General features: G+C 35.4%; 1 protein-coding gene across 3 annotated transcripts in view; it reads left to right on the forward strand.

The window, feature by feature from the left end:
- LOC145268346 (uncharacterized) overlaps nucleotides 1-17,500 on the forward strand; it is a 306,384-nt gene that overhangs the window by 5,155 nt on the left and 283,729 nt on the right. The window contains exon 2 of one of the 3 annotated variants that reach the window (XM_080123860.1): nucleotides 11,753-11,782. The exons of the other annotated variants lie outside the window; for them this stretch is intronic. The gene's annotated coding sequence lies outside the window, so the exon portion shown is untranslated. The remainder of the gene's footprint in view (nucleotides 1-11,752; nucleotides 11,783-17,500) is intronic. 3 annotated transcript variants of the gene reach the window in all.

A 17,500-nucleotide genomic window follows, 5' to 3' on the forward strand; every position in this document is an offset into this window, starting at 1 on the left:
GGGAGACTCTCAACTCTAACTTAGCCGGTTAGCCGGGCCTTCATCTAATTGTTGAACCCAAGGAGCGGAAGGAACCAATAAGCAGCAGCAGCAGCAGCAGCAGCAGCTGGAATCAAGCTGCTCTTTTTAGGGCAACAGACAAACTACAAGAATGCAATTTTATACCTTGCTGCCTGCTTCAGCCACCTGATTTCAGTTTCTGCTCTGACTCCTGTAGTTCCTGTTCAGAATCCTGCAGCTTCCAGCTCCGGTTCCAGCTTACTCCTGCAGCTCTAGCTGATCCAACTCCAGCTCCTCATGCTCCATCAACTTTTAGCGACTCCTTCCAGCAACATCTGATCCAACTCCTGCTTGCCCTAACTCCTTCCAGTGGTTCCTGCCTATACCCCCAGGCTCCCTGTTCCAGTGCCGCTCAATGCCATCACTCCATGCTGTCCGGGATCCAGTTTTCACATCTTCAGCTTTTCCAGTTATCCATGACCCCACATCCAATTTCCGCTACTGTCTAGGTACAACATTTCTTGTTCTCTAACCTTACCTGGCCTTCGGGTCAAGATCAAAGTGTAATATCTGTTTCGGCAGATACTGCAAGCAAAGACCCTATGTGGGGGCGACCCCACAGATAAGACCTTGGTCAATATTGTAGGGGCAACCCTTCATACCAATTGTCACTATCCAGCTCCCCTACTCCCCGGGGAGTTGATCCCCATTTCCCCTTCGCTCCTCACATTAAAAATCAGCCTTGTGCCTAATTTGCTCGGTGGGGGAGCAAATAAATACCTGGCCTTCGGGTCAAGACCAAAGTGTAGTAGCTGTTCTTCAGATGCTGCACTTCAATTTCTTGTTCTCTCTCAGTGGAGGAGAAATCCTTCACGACTGAGACAATTTTTATTTTTGTTCCTTTTCTCCACATTAAAAAAAACAGCCCTGGTGTCTAACTCTTTCCCGTGGGGAGACATTGTAAAAAGGAACCTTCTGGTTTCCAGAATCTTCATCGATCGGCATCTTTTCTAGTTATTCTAAATTCTTCCTTTTGTATTTATGTCAAAATAAATTTTTTACAACTGTTCACCTATGCTTGTCCTCTCTTCTTTGCTTTTTCTTATATTTTACTTTCTCAGTCGTAAGGTAGATTGGTATCCAACCCCCTACAATAACTCTATCTTTATTTGCAATTCTGTCATATTATTTGCCTTTTGTCGTATTTTGCACAGAAGTATCTATACTTTCATTTTATGCAGACTTCACAATCTATAATATAAAAACGAAAATATGTGTGTGTTGTGTGTGTGTGTGTGTGTGTGTGTGTGTGTGTGTGTGTGTGTGCATACATTATTTTGTGTATGTTCGGCAAAGGCTTTTTTTCAGAGGGGCGCTCGGTGTGGGGGGTCACTCATTCTTAAAACTTTTTATATGCTGTCTAGATTATAATATCTCTGATTTACGAAATGAGTTCACGTATATCTTTAATTTCGGTGATTTTTACACGATATTTTTGCAATATTTTTTGGTCTACAAACTTTTTTCTTTCTTTCTTTTACACCAACAAACACACGGGCAACGCCGGGTAACCCCCCCCATTTGTATTACATTCTTTTTATTTTCATTTTTGTTTTGCAGCTTCTGTTTGTATTTTTTTACTTTATTATTATTATTATTATTATTATTATTATTATTATTATTATTATTATTATTATTATTATTATTATTATAAATATTATTATTATTATTATTATTATTATTATTATTATTATAAATATTATTATCATAAATATTATTATTATTATTATTTTTATTATAAATATTATTATTAATATTATTATTATCATATTATTATTATATTATTATCATTATTATAATCATCATTATCATAATTATTATTATCATTATTATTAATATTATTAGTATTATCAACTCACAAGGAGCTTTCACACAGGTCATCAAAGATCTCTCCTTGAAACAGGCCTGTGATATTCCCTGGAAGCTGAGTGACAACAAGTCTCCCCAGATTTCCAGTAATCTCCACCTCTTTCGATAGTATTTGCAAATAAATTTGCATTATTCCAACAGCTGCTTGCCATTGATTTCTCGTTGGCAGCTGCTATCGGTCTTCACTAGAATTTTAGTGGCAATAAGCCTCCCCAAGGTCCCAGTTCTTTTTGTACTTATCCAGCGGTAATCTGGTCAGTACTCTCTCCTTGGTTTTTCCTTCCTCCTTGACTCTACTTGGCTGTTTGGTCTCACTTTTTTTTTTTTTTGAGGGGGGTCAGTAATGTGGCAATAAAGTGGGATGGGGGTGGGGTTAGAGAACTTATAAATATGCGGCTTCAATGTTCTTGGTTCCATGTAGCGTTTCATGTTTTGCATCTGCAGCAGTTTGTCTGGCCTGCACTTGTTGCTCATGTCTGTTAGTCTCCACATTCAAGGGTTTTTCTTAATATTTCATCTGTTTTCATTATTGTTGTTTGTTGTATTTTTCCAGTCATCCCTTTGATTCCAATTTCTCCCATTCTTTTTTCAAAGTTTTTTCAGGATTGTTCCTAGTGCTCCTACTATTATAGGTATTATTTTGATTTTCTTCATCTTCCATAGCCCTTTTCAGCTCTCTGGCTAGCTCTGTGTAGTTGCTCCGTTTCTCCTTTTCTTTGATATTTACCCTATGATCGACTGGAACTGCAACATCGATGATTTGACAGGACTTTTCTTTCTTTATTATGACATCAGGTCTTTTTGCTTGGATGGGTTTATCAGTTTGTATGTTCATATCCCATAGGATTTTGTGATTCTAGTTTTTAAATACTGTTGCAGGCTTATGTTTGTATCATTTGTCTGTGCATTCGAGATGCAGCTGTTTGCATAATTTCCAGTGTACTGCCCTTCCAACTTGATTGTGTCTGTTCTTGTATTCCTTTTGGGCCAGTTTGCTGCATTCACTAACTATATGGTTTATCGTTTCATCTCTTTGTCAACAGAGTCTACGTTTGCTTTTTTCTTGTTTTTTTTATCGACCTTTGTTTTGATGTAGTTGGTTTTAATAACATTATCTTGAGTAGCATCTATTAAGGATTCAGCTTCTTTGTTTAAGTCTCCTTTTCATAGCCATGTCCAAGTGTTTTCACGAGTCTCATCTTTTGTTATCCTTATGAATCGTTCATGTAGTTGCTTCTCTTCCTGCTCTTCTTTTCTTTTCTTTTTAGCTCCTTCAGGATCTTTTGGTCTATGTATAGTAGATAGCTGTTTAACAGTACAAAACTTACACATTGCTTTAAACAAAATAACCAGCAAAACCCGAGGGGCCTCTTTCATCAACAGACTCATCAGGAGTTAATCGTTGAACATAAAATATTTACAATAATATAAAATATATGTACAAGTGGGGGCAAAAGGGAGAGTTAAAATACATCCCCAAATAAGTCTAAGACCTAACGAACTCCTTCTGTCGACAGAGAAACGGTCAGTCTCTATTCTCCTATGCAGACCCGTCTCTCTGTCAACAGAAGGAGTTTGTTAGGTCATTAGACTTATTTGGGTATGTATTTTAACTCTCCCTTTTGCCCCCACTTGCACATATATTTTATATTATTGTAAATAATCAATGACAACTCAGATGACTTTCTTATAAACGAGAATAATCATTCATAAGTTATTTCCAGTTAAACTATTCGGGTTTTTAAGGGTTTCAAGATGCAGGATTTTTTCAACTTGGATTCCTTTAGATGGTTTCTCAGTCAGAGGAGGAAGAGCTTTTCCACTTTGCTCTTTTAGGGAAGTATCCAGCTTTTGAACTAAAGCCCAAAAACCGATGCGTACGGTCCAACTTTTTATCTTCCAAACAAAAGGATTCTATGAGATATTATTATTATTATTATTATTATTATTATGCAATATTATCATTTCCTCCTCTATCATTTGGAGAATACCCCCTCGTGTTCTCCTTTTTTTCTCTTAATCCATGTCTCTCTTCAATTTAATTCTCTTTTTTCCTTTTTCTGAATTTCTTTTATCCCTTTTTTAAAATTCTTCCCTTTCCGAATCCATTTCCTCTCTCTTTTTCTCTCTTTTGCTATTTATCAAGTCTTTGCAGGAGGTCTGCTCATGTTGTGTCCATACCCCTCGAGCCAAACAAACATTACAGTCTTTTACGGCGTGTTATGAAAACTAAACTAACAAATAGAAAACAAAGCTTGTCTATGTAACAGATGTCTATTCGGTGATTTGTAATCACTTTCCTTTCTAGGTGAAAAAAAAACCCAAACTTTTTATAAAATCTTCACTGGAGGTTTGCTCCTGTTCCGTGTTCATAACCCTCCAGCCAAACAAACATTACAGTCTTTTATGGCGTGTTATCAAAAGTAAACTAACAAATACAGGCTGACCCCCCCCAAAAAAACGGGCCCCAACTCTGATTAGGCCCCGTTTCTTAGTGTTTTGTCCAAATTAAATGAAACTTTGGTCATAACTAATTTATTATATTCAAAACATCACATCAAAACACTAGGGTCTTTGGCCTTTTTTTTCTCCGTTCTATAACATATGTTCTAGATGGCATCCATTTAGCTTTTGTTTTTTTGGGCACCCTGTAGAAAACAAAGCTTGTCTATATAACAGATGTCTGTTCGATGATTTGTAATCTCTGTCCTTTCTAGGTGAAAAAACAAACAAACTATTTATAAAATCTTCACTGGAGGTTTGCTCCTGTTCCGTGTTCATAACCCTCCAGCCAAACAAACATGACAATCTTTTACGGCGTGTTATCAAAACTAAACCAACAAATAGAAAACAAAGCTTGTCTAAAATCTTTTTTCAATATAACAGATGTCCATTCAGCGATAACGTTGATATTTCGTTTGGGGAGCTGTCATCTCGATTATACTTGAGAGGCCTATTTTTCTGCCATCTTTGAAAAATACATATTGTTTTATCATTCTGCTAAAACATCTGGGTACTTTGACCAAGTGTCAAGCATGCACCCACGACCATCAGAGTTTTCGACTAGCAAGGCCAGCGAACATTGCCCAACACATAAATAATGTTATGTATTATTAGTACTACCTAAAAATGGGAGGTGCGGTCAGAGATTAAGCAACCTTTGCTTCACTATAGACTTAACAAGCTGTGCCAATTCAAAAAAGGAGGTTGCAGTTAGTGATTAGGCAATACTTGCTTCACTATAGACTCATCAAGTAGTGCTGGTTTAGAAATGGAGGTGCGGTTAGTGATTAGGCAACCTTGCTTCACTAAAAGGTCATGAAGCAGTGCTGGTTCAGAGTAGGAGGTGTTGTTAGAGAATAAGCAACATTTGCCTTATTATAGACTCATCTAGCTGTGTTGTTTCAGAAAGTGATTTCGTTTCCGGGCTATCTATAATATAAATATAACCTGTCTGTTTAAATGTATGTATGTATGTATGTACATCTCACAAAAACTTTCGACAGAGTCGATGATTTTTCACGGAATCAGTATCATTTTGAAGCTCGACCCTTCGGATGACAAATATCGAAAAATTGGCCAAAAATATTAATTCCTCTACCCTCAACTGGGCACTTTTCTACAGGGCGGGGTCACTTTTTTTGCTGATAATTTCGAAAGTAATCGCCTCTTTTCGATTGTCTAGCCTTAATTTAAACCTACATTACTTCCGGTTTGGTGATAGGCGCAACAGCTAACACATCATATTTTTTTTTCACATTCTTTTCCTCCTTCACGGTATGGGTTCGAGCCTGCCTGCCTACTACCACTTTTTTTTCTTGTTCATGTAATTTTCCTTTTTTTTTCTTTGCTCAACCAACACCCTTTCACACACCTCAACTTCCTTTTCCACCTTCGCGTCACGGGTTCGAGCCTGCCTGCCCTCTACAACTTTTTTTTTTGCTCAACACACACCTTCAAACACCCGAGCAACGCCGGGCACCCAAGCTAGTATAAAATAAATAGAAGAAATGAAGTTTGAATACGCTTGATACACATGCTATTCTTAGGATATTAAACACTTATTGGTGACTTATATATCACTTTCTATCCCGGATAAAGACAAGTACATTTTCCTGGACAAATTAATATAACAAAACATATTGTATTTGTTTTTTTTCAATCAACGCATCCTTTAAACATACTTGCTCTCTCTCTAGGATAATGAGGACTCTTTAATTACTATGTACGACTTACCAGATATGACATTGTACTATCACTCTTATGATACCCAGGTAACACCGAGCAGATTTCCTTGCATAAAAAATGGTATAAAAAACACATTGACATTGTTTTTCCTGGGTTCACGACCGTTAAACATACCTACTCTATTGAGTATATTGAGCACTTCGGATTGACTAACTTATACTCTTTACCATATACGATACTGTATTTTTCCTATTTTTGATTACAGGCAACACCATGTACTTTGTCTGGTATACAACATAATAACAACTATCAGGTTGACAAGAAAGTTTTTGCAGTTTTTAACTTTTAAATTCAGACGAACAAATCTCGGCTCAAACAAAAATTTATTGATCGAAATAAGCACCATCAGAATCAAGATATTTTTGCAAACGCAAAACAAGTTTATTTATGCCAGTAATGTAAAAATCTTGCACTCCAGTGCCAATGGAATCGCTAAAGGCGTTTTTGATGTTGTTTAGATTTTTTTAACATTTCTCACACAGAAAGTTGTCGAGATGCTTGAAAAAGTGGTAGTCGGTAGGTGAGAGGTCTAGAGAGTATGGCAGATAAGGCAGAGTTTCATACTCCAATCCGTTTGATTTCTGTAGGGACAGGTTAGCAATGTGGTCGGGTATTGTTGTGGAGGAGAAGTGGGTGTTGTTGTCAAAGTTTCTGATGCATTTAATCCATTTATTGACAGTACTTCACCGCCATAATGGTTTCGTTGGCATCCAACAAACTGTAATGGATGAGACTGGTCGCAGACCACCAAACAGTCAGCATGATCTTCTTTTGGTGAAACTCTGATTTAAGGAAGTGTTGTGAAGCTTCATTGGCATTTAATCATTTAGCTGAGCACCGCCAGTTGTTGTTAAAGACCCCATTTCTCATCGGAAGTTACAACTCAATCGAGAAACGGGTTGTTCTTGTTGCATAAAAGAAGGGAAGCTAACACTTCATGATGATTTCTTTGGTTGTCGTTCAATTCATGAGGCATCCATTTATGAATTGTTTTGTCTTTCTTACATCTCTCAAGTGGTTGAAAATCGTCGTATACATTACGTCTAATTCAGAAGCAAGTTCTCAAATAGTTGTGTGCTGTCAGCATCCAATGGCTGACCACTATACTCACCATCTTCAAGACTCTTGTTGCTACCACGAAATTTCTTAAACTACCATTGTGCCGTGCATTCAGTAGTGTTTCCCGGGCCAAACGCTTTGTTTATTTTGTGAGCTGTGTTTCAGCAGATTTTCAACCTTACCTGTAATAGAAAGAAGAAAATTGTCCTTGTTTTTTTCCATCTTGTATTCAACCTTCTAAAAAGACATAATTGTATTAAAACGATTGCAATTTAAACGATTAGATAGAGCGAAAAACGCTCTTTAAAATGATATATAAAGTAAAGGTATTAATAACGAAAACTTATTTGAAAATACATCATTTGAAATCAAAATCAAAAATTCTGCAAGAACTGTCACGTCAACCTAATAACAATGAAAGTCTTTATTAAACACGCCTGTTCTATCTAGTACATTGAGCACTCCTTTATTACTATAGACCAGTTTCCAGATATGATATTGTACTATTTTTAATAAGAATCCCATGCTGATATAAAATAGTATAATAAAACCTGGTTATGTTTTTATCCCGGGCGATAGTGTCTTTAAACATACCTCTCTATCCAGGATATTGAGTACTTTGGATTGACTAACGTATCCCACTCACCAGATATGATACAGTATTATTACTCGGATGTGCCTGGGAAACACTATCTGCTTTGTCTAGAATCCAACATATAACAAAAGACTAAGGATTTCTTTCTCTCAGATAAGACAGCATTTAAACACATTTGCTCTATCTAGGATATTAAGCACGCTTTGATGATTATTTGCCACTTTCCAGATATGATACTACATAATTGCTATTATGATTCTTGATCATGCTGAGTAGATTTTGTTGTATAGAATATTATAATAAAACATGCCATACCTGATCTATCCAGGATATTGAGCACTTTGAATTACCTGATGTATATCACTTACCAGATATGAAACTTTATTAGTATTCCCATGCCTCATGGGCAACACCATGTACTTGAAATCAAAATCTGACCCCCAAAATCGTAATGAGCATGGAAAATGTACCTACATTAGAGATGGTTTTCCATGTAGTAGGGACATTTTCAGAGAAGATCCTACATTGCTCTATATGTGCTTCAGAGAAGCACTGACTCACAGCACCACATTCATATTTGTCCTCTATCAGCAGAGTTACTATCATCGAGATCACATTCTGTCTGCTCATCACTTGGCTAACATTCACATCTGCGGAGACTTCAATATTCACAATGTTGAATGGCTGGCCCTCTCAAACAAGTCGGAGGACGAGAGGAGGTAAACATGATTTCTCGATTGCTTATTAACTAACACTGATTGTTCATGAACCCACCCGTATATGTATATGTATATATATATATATATATATATATATATATATATATATATATATATATGATGATTGCAAACGTTTTGTCAGAGCCCAGAAATTACTTCTTTTTTTTCTTAGTCCTACTGGTGAATTCACACACTCACGCAGGCATGATACTGAAGACGGTCATTGAGATCAATTATTACATGTTTCCAGCATTTCAAGCGTCCATGTGTCATAACTTTTCCATCGCCACAGGACCATTTTTATAGACAAATGCCTGAGGGAGTATCTATACATAGGTGATGTTACAGAGTCTTAGCTTTGTACAACAGCTAAGTCTCTCTCTGGTTCAAAATGTTGAGATCCAGCAACAAGCAAGAGCAAGATAGCCAGCAACAAGTTAAACTGCAGACCAGCTTTATGCGGGTACTGGTCTCCCGCTTTATGGTTTTTTTAAATCAGAGATTTGTTTCTCCTCGCTTATGGGAGCCCTCTCCACCCCAACACACAAACACACATGGTGCTAGTTGGCCGTTGACCCCGAAAAAGGGTTCATTCGCCCTGAAGGATTAAACAAGATATATATATATATATATATATATATATATATATATATATATATATAGGGTGAAACAATAAATTTGTCGCCTAAAGAAAACAACATTACAACTTTATTTTAAAACTAAACTTTTATTGAAAAAATCCATTCCAGTAGCTTGATTATGTAACTTGATTATGTAGTAGTGGTTCAGGTTTTTGGAGAAGGTGGGACAGTGAGAGAAGGATATAAAGTAGTACCACTCCTGAAGCCAAGCCTGGGTCTCTTTGGACTTGTGGGTTGGCACCGAATCCTGCTGCCACACCCAGGGTTCGCCAGAGGCCACCTGATTGCACGAGGGGATCATTACACTTTTCAGCACATCCAGGTACACTTTGGTATTAACGTTCAAGCCGGTTTTGAAGATGTAAAGTGTTATGATGTGGCCCTCACTTGAAACCACACCAAAGCCAATAACCATGGCTGGAAACTTTGTTTTCATTATCCTGGGTACGCCTTGTTATTCATGGCAATCCAGCGATGTATTGTGAAGGTGCTGGCAATGGTCCTGTTGTCATAACTTGGATCAGTAGAGAGCATGAGTTATACAGTGGCGCATCTCTGATCTCTCCCGTTGAACATTGTGTCACTTTCAGACATGATAGAAGGCTCCTATCGCTCTTTGGATTTCTACACAACTGGCTGCCTAATAAAAAAAAATAAAACCGGTGTTCATCAAATGGAATCATGTCGTCTTTTCTAGGGCGACAATTTTATCGTTCCATCGTGTATTCATTCTGTGTCAGATTTTGGAATGTTTTAAGACATTTTGACCAGTTAATTATGCTATAGTATATATTTCTGGGAGTTTCTTGATATTTTTGGATTCTAGGACAAAACTTTATCCGGTCTAGTAGAGTATCTAGCTAAATGGTGTTATTTACTGTAATATCACTAGGGGAAGCTGCACCATTCTGGAGGATCTAATCAAGGCGATCCTGTTTGGGTCTCAAATACTATGTTATTTTAAATATTTGATTTGAGTTTACTTGTATGATGAAGCATCCTCGTGCTAAGTTATACATTCAAGAAGGTTGTCCAGTAAATAAATTATACTCTCCCAGCTAGAGTGGATATGCAGTCAAAAATATCTCTTTTTACATAAAGTGTAGTAGTGTAGTCTATATTTAGTTTGATCTAGTTGTATTGATACAGTTACCCTCTTTTATGATTTGTTGGGTCAATGTGAAAGGAGAGATCAGGGCTTTGGTGGGATCAACACTGAAAGAAGTTGCTGAGTTTACGTATCTGGGCAACAACATAGTTTCCACAGAGAGAGATATCGGAATTCGCATCTCAAAAGCATGGACTGCATTGGATGGGCTGCATTCAGTATGGACTTCGAGACTGGCTGACAAACTGAAAAGGCTGTTCTTCAGGGCAGTGGTAGAGACTGTCCTTGTTTACAGTGCTACAACCTGGATACTCACAAAAAGATTGGAAAGAAAACTAGATGGCACATACACCTGTATGCTAAGAACAATATTAAATATATCCTGGCAAAATCATCCCACGAAGCAGCAACTTTATGGCAACCTACCTACCATATCTAATACCATCAGAGAAAGACGCCTATGATTTGCCGGTCATTGTCTGAGGAGCAAGCATGAATTGGTGAGTGATGTATTGCTATGGACTCCACGACACGGACGCGCAAGCAAAAGACGACCTAGATCCACGTACATCCAACAAATAGCACACGAGGCCAACTGTGAACCTGAAGATCTGAGGCAACGGATGGAAGACAGGAATCTCTGGAGAGGAAGAGTCACATTGGTCCGGGCAAGGAGCCCGTCATGATGATGATGATGATGATGATGATGATGGGTCATTTATTAGTTATTCATTTTTAAAATTTTTAATTCACACATTCTTTTTCATTCTTCCTTTTTTTTTTTTAAATTTAATTATTTTTTTCCTTCCTTTTTCTTCATGAATTATTTTTCTTCTTTCTGTATTTATTCATTCTTTTAAAACTTTTTCCTTTGTGCATTTTTTCTTTTCGTCGTTATTTTGTCTTTTTCTTCCTTCCTTTTTTTTTTTTATTCATTTTCACATAAATATTAATGCATTCTATTTTTCTTTCTCCATTCATTCTTTTCCTTTCCTTTCTTTTTTTTATCTTTTGCTTTCTTTCTGATTTCATGTTTACTTTTTCATCCTTTCCTTTTTCTTTCTTTTTTTTCTGCATAAATTCTTTATCTACTGTTAAAAAACAATCAAGTGTTAACAATTAGAGACTTGCTCTGATTGATTGTTAACTACGTTGCGTTTCCAAGTAACAGTTTCGACGTGCTGCTGTTAAAATTCACTATTTCAAAGTCAACACACTTGCCAAAAAAACTCGTTACTTCAAAACTTGGCGCTCTACTGTAACCCCCCCCCAAAAAAAAACTCAACTCCAAAACTCGACACACTACTGCCAAAGCTTCCAACTTAAAAACATGCTGATCCAACATCCAAATCCAAAATCAACTCAGTCTATGAAAAATCCGACTTTTTATCTCATTTTTCATATTAGACGACAATATATATATTTTTCTTTTTTCTCCATTCTTTTTTGATAGCACAGGACACTACAGGCTGCATAAAAATAGGTTTGTAAAATTTTTTAATCACAGGAGAATAACTTATCTTGCCTTTGGTAGCATTTCAGACCACACCTCATTTATTTTTTAGATTTTGTTTTATTTGTGCATTCTGTTTCTTTTTTCGCATACGTTTCTTTCTTTCTTTTTTTTTTCTTGCTAGCCCTTTTCTGAATTTACTTCTCCATTAATCCATTTAAAACCTTTTATACTATTTTTTTCTTTCTTTCTTTTTTTCTTTCTCTTTTCTTCCTTCCTTCCTTCCTCCATTTATAGGTTCTTTTATTTCCTCCTTCTCATCTCCTTTCCTTTGTTCTCACTTTCTTTCTTCCTCTTTCTTTCCGCTACTTTACTTTTCGTCATACTCCTTTCCCACCTCCTCTTCCCGCGTATTTTGGAATGAATCTACATTATCTAACTGTATGCATTTGAGGGCGTCTATTGACAAGTTATGTTTATATACCAGCCATTCCGGAGGTCAGATTGAAACAAATACTTAATCTTCTATTGGATAACCCAATTCATGTTCTGCTTGGCAAATTTACAGGATGAAAAGGAAATAAAATAACAATGTGGAGTTGTCAGGAAAAATTCTGTAAACACATTTATCAGTAAGAAATCCACAGCAACAAAACAAGTCACAAGACTGTCACAATTAATTGGTAGTAAAAGCCTTTTTTTTTCTGTAAAACGATTAGACATTCACCTTTATACAAACATTTCCTTGTCTACAAATGTCCATTTCGCACATATTTTTCCTTGCAAATAATTTTCATTTATAATTATATTTCCTTTTCTTTACAAGTACTTTACTTATAATTATTTTATTTACAACTATTTTTTTTATAAATATTTTATTTGCAACTATTTTTTTTATAAATATTTTATTTGCAACCATTTTTTTTTATAAATATCTTATTTACAACTATTTTTTTATAAATATTTTATTTGCAACTATTTTTTTTATAAATATTTTATTTGCAACTATTTAAAAATATTTTTTTTTATCTACAACAATTTTCTTATAAATATTTCATTTACAACTATTTATTTTTATAAAAAAAATCATTTACATTTATTTTTCTTTATAAATATTTTATTTTCAACGATTTTTAAAATAAATATCTTATTTGCAACTATTTTTTTATAAATACTTTTATTTACAACTACTTTTCCTTATAAATATTTTATTAACAACTACTCTTCCTTATTAAAACAATCAAAAGATATTTTGCACATCAGCAAAGGACACCAACACAAGAGATACAAAATGTCATTTTAAAATCAAAAGTAAATGGTCACTGCAAGATGAAGTGTGTTGTATACATGTCAACTATCCATCCAGGAGAGACTCTGAGTGACGAAGAAATCTACATCGATATATCTACAGCTAAATACAAACAACCATTCTACTATCAGAAACGTTTGTAAGAATACTATGTAGGAAGTTGAGCAGCAAGATATCTGTTTACATTGCACTTGAATGTCAGTACAGTTGGGGAAGCAGGAACTCGAAAGGGAATTCTAAAGTCTAGCAGTTCTGAGGAAGAAACTATTAGAGTAGAAAGCTTTCTTACATCTAGGGATCTCTACCCTGCAAGAGGTGGGATTTTGCTGCTTGTCGGGTTTGTTGGGGGTATTTACGTCGAGAGATTACAATGGCTTATAGTTCGTTGGAGCATCCACCATTAAAATACTATAAAACAGGCAGAGGGATGCACCAGCTCGTCGATGGGACAGAGGTTGGAGCTTTGATGACAGTATAGGTTGGTGACTCTCTTTTGAACCCTGTCCAGGAGCGAAAGACTAGTAGCAGATGCACCGGACTAAGTGTGATAGCAATACTCCATACATGGGCAAATGGTGGCCTTGTAGAGGTACAGGATGATAAAACTGAACCTGATAAACAGCGGTGGGCCATTAAGAATGAAAACCTTACGTCGGTGTTTCCTGGTCAATTACATATATTTTTAATGCTTCTATAAGATTATAAAAAGATTAGTATACTTAAGTTCGAGCATACGAATATATTAAATAAAAACGAGGAATTAATAGCTAAACGTAGACACGGACATAGATATGAAATTACCACTCCTTGATCACAACATTAATCTCTACACAGCCATCTCGTTATATGAGGTTTTGAGACTATTTATACGATCATTGATAAATTTTATATGAGATTATAGATAACTCTCCCAAATTATTAATGTCTGCGTTACAGGTGTGAGTGGTTTATCGATGGATATATGTTTATGTAGGTATGTATATGGGTATGTGTCGATGTAATTTTTAGATATATGCAGCTGTTTATTTGTGTTTGCTTGCGTATATGTATATACATAATATACGCATTATATATATATATATATATATATATATATATATATATATATATATATATATATGGATAGATAGATAGATATATAAGAATATAATTTAAAATTCTGCAAATTAGGATTTACGAAAATTTGTTATTTCACAAGTAAACTCAGTGAACATTTAGAAAATTCCTTATTCTGCAGAGTTTCAAAGAATACCTTCTTCTCCTCAGAGGAAAGATATTAGCAAAATATTATTTATAGGTAAACTATGATTTTACTATTCAGCGCATAAATTGAATTGGCAAAATACAAAGCAAATCATATTTGCATAAAATATAATGAAACATTTTCTGAGAATGCAAAAATACATAGTTGAAGAATATTTAGATGGAGTTCAGATAAATCCAGAAATTATTATAAGGGTAAGCAAGAATCCATGGTGAAAAAAAAATTCTAGTTGTAAATCCGGGTATGTTAAAAATAAAACTCCACATCTGGGTCATTGGAAAAGTAAAATCCAAGCCGTAATGGTCAAGTATACATGGTCAAATGTACGACCGAAAAGCAGCATGATTCCAAAGTCCAGAAATAAAATGAAATCTATTTCTACAGATTAGACTAAACGTATTCCATCTATTTTAGATAAAGGAGAATCAGTGTTAAGAAACAGAATGTCAAGATGACCCAGGCAGTTGTAGGCATTAAGAAAAGGTTTGTCTCTGATAAAGATAAAAACTGTGCGAATGGAAAACTTATCAGGTGAAATTAAAATTTTAACTTCTTTGAATGGCCTACTTCTCGAGACTACTTAATTTATTTGAGATTGTGCGATTACATATGCAATCTAAACCTAGGGAAAATTTTAGCATTAAGCTTGTGCTCAATAATCGATTAAGTAAATCAAATTAGCCTAACAAATTGATAAGATAGAAATTCGATAGATTAAAACACCAGTCAATATTGAGCTCAGATGGGCAGTTTCTAAAGTTAGTGAAAGGGTTTAGAAAGATTATCAGACAGGAGTAAAACTGTTAAGAGCATAATTTAGTTGCAATTAAGTGGGTTGTATAGATTGTAAATAGTATATTATGAAATCATACATAGCAAATTGTGGTTATTCTAATCATCATTTTAAGAAGTTATCTATTGTAAGAGCCAGATACGCCCAAGGATGGAGTACTGTTGCCACATCTGGGCAGGAGCTGTTAGAAAGTACTTATTCTGCCTTGAGAGAGTTCAAAACAGACTTCGTAGCCTAGTAGGGGATGCCCTTTTCTCTTTCCTGCAACCTCTTTCTCACAGAAGAGACGTTGCGAACCTGTCTCTGCTTCATCGTTATTTTCATGGCAAGTGCTCGTCTGAGCTCTAATCTATGGCCCCCCCATAACCAAACTTTCATGAGAAACACTCGTCTAGCTGAAAACACTATTAATAATTTCCCCCACTCTTTGTCCGCGCCTAGACCTAAATATAGATTCCATGAACAAAGCTTCTTTCTTAGAACTGCACACCTGTGGGACTCTCTTCCATTTGCCTACTTTCTGGCTGATTATAATATGGTCGTGTTCAAGTCCAATGTAAACAAGTTCTTGATGAGCCATTCCCCTTAAGTAATCCAATTTACCAAATTGACACTACTAACAATTAATACGTCAGTGTCCCATTGATCTCTGTACACTTATTAACCCTTATCCTCGAGTGGCCTCTGAGCTTTGATAAATGGTGACTCCTTTGTAAAAAGAAAAAGGTAGTAGAAGTGTAATAAAGGAAAATCATGCAATTCTAACAGTCCACAAAGAATTTTTGTGTCAACTTGCAGGTATCTAATGTAATGGGGAAAAAGCAAACAAAACGTGACGCGCAGAGGGAAAGAGGAAATCACAGATTCTACCCCATACGCACACATGCACGCACACAACGCACAACCACTCACCCTTACACACACGCACACACTCACGCACTGATACACGCACATCAAAAGGGGGGGGGATCATAAAAATATCCACCAAATAGACAACACCTCCCACCCACCTAATGGACTTAACACTTAACACAGACACAAAACGCTGTATGTTTTTATATATATACATTCTTTATTCCCTCCCAGGCATTTCCTCACAGCAGAACTGGAGTGAACGACAATCTTTGGCTTGTGGTTTCTCTGCAGCCATTTGGAAAACGTCGCCCCCCCCCCTCCTTGTAGGGAGCTCTGTTTAACCTATCCTGTCTCTTTGGCGTCTCAAAAACCAACTCCACTCGACTTTTTCAAATCGAAACTCGTTTGCATACCTTCTGGTGCAACTCAACGGTTACCCAGTTTGATACTTTTCACAACATTACCCTTTGACCCTTTCTGCACCAGCAATGTTCGTTCAACTTATAGTTTCCCATGATTCTACTCGGTTATTTACTATCTAGCTAGCTAGCTAGATAGATAGATAGAAAGATAGATAGAGAGATATTTCTTTATATAAAGATCTTTCATTCTGTCTAGACAATTTCCGGTCACAGTAATTACGAGCGTTTACGGCGTTCCCCCCCCCCCCGCTTGAAATCACTTTTTCTTTTTAAGCCGAGGATGAAGGTTCTCATTTTGGATTTCTCTCTTCTTACTATTAGATCCCATTTGACTAGGGACAGACTTCTCTTTGGACTACTGCACTGCCTGGAAAAAAATAATTTGCATTATTTCAGCGGTTTTGTAAACTTTCCAATCGGATTTTTGAAAACTTTCCTATCAGAATATATGCATCGTCACGCTGGATTTATCTTGGAATACATTCTATCTAAAGAACTATTTTGCATTTTGGATCAACTCTAGAGGAGTTTCATTCAAGCTGAAATATTATGTGCGGTTTGTTTTTATATTAGTTTTTTACATATCCAATATTTTTTCATTTTTTTTATTTTTCACTTTTTTATTTGGTAATTTATAACTAAAATAAATTGTGGTTTCATTTAATGCCTTAACTGGCGAATTCTAGCATTGCTACAAATATAATTTGCTGATTCCTTTATGTCCTCTGATGAGAAGAGTAATAATAAGAATAGCATTCTTTGAAACTCCACGGAATAAGGAATTTGTAAATTGCTTTTTGGAGTATTCAGTCAGACAATAAAATTTGATTGTAAAGTTCAACTTACAGTTTTAATTTTCTTTCTCTTATATATATATATATATATATATATATATATATATATATATATATATATATATATATACATGTATATATATACATGTATATATGTATATACATATATATATGTGTGTATATATATATACATATATATATATATATATATATATATATATATATATATATATATATATATATATATATAGTCTCCTTTTGTCATATTTTAAGCGGTAAATTTGCAAGTTAAGATTACAGCCAATTTTTCT

Source organism: Euprymna scolopes, chromosome 43, assembly GCF_053919585.1.
Source record: "Euprymna scolopes isolate OS-2025 chromosome 43, ASM5391958v1, whole genome shotgun sequence".
In the NCBI taxonomy this organism is placed as follows: domain Eukaryota; kingdom Metazoa; phylum Mollusca; class Cephalopoda; order Sepiida; family Sepiolidae; genus Euprymna; species Euprymna scolopes.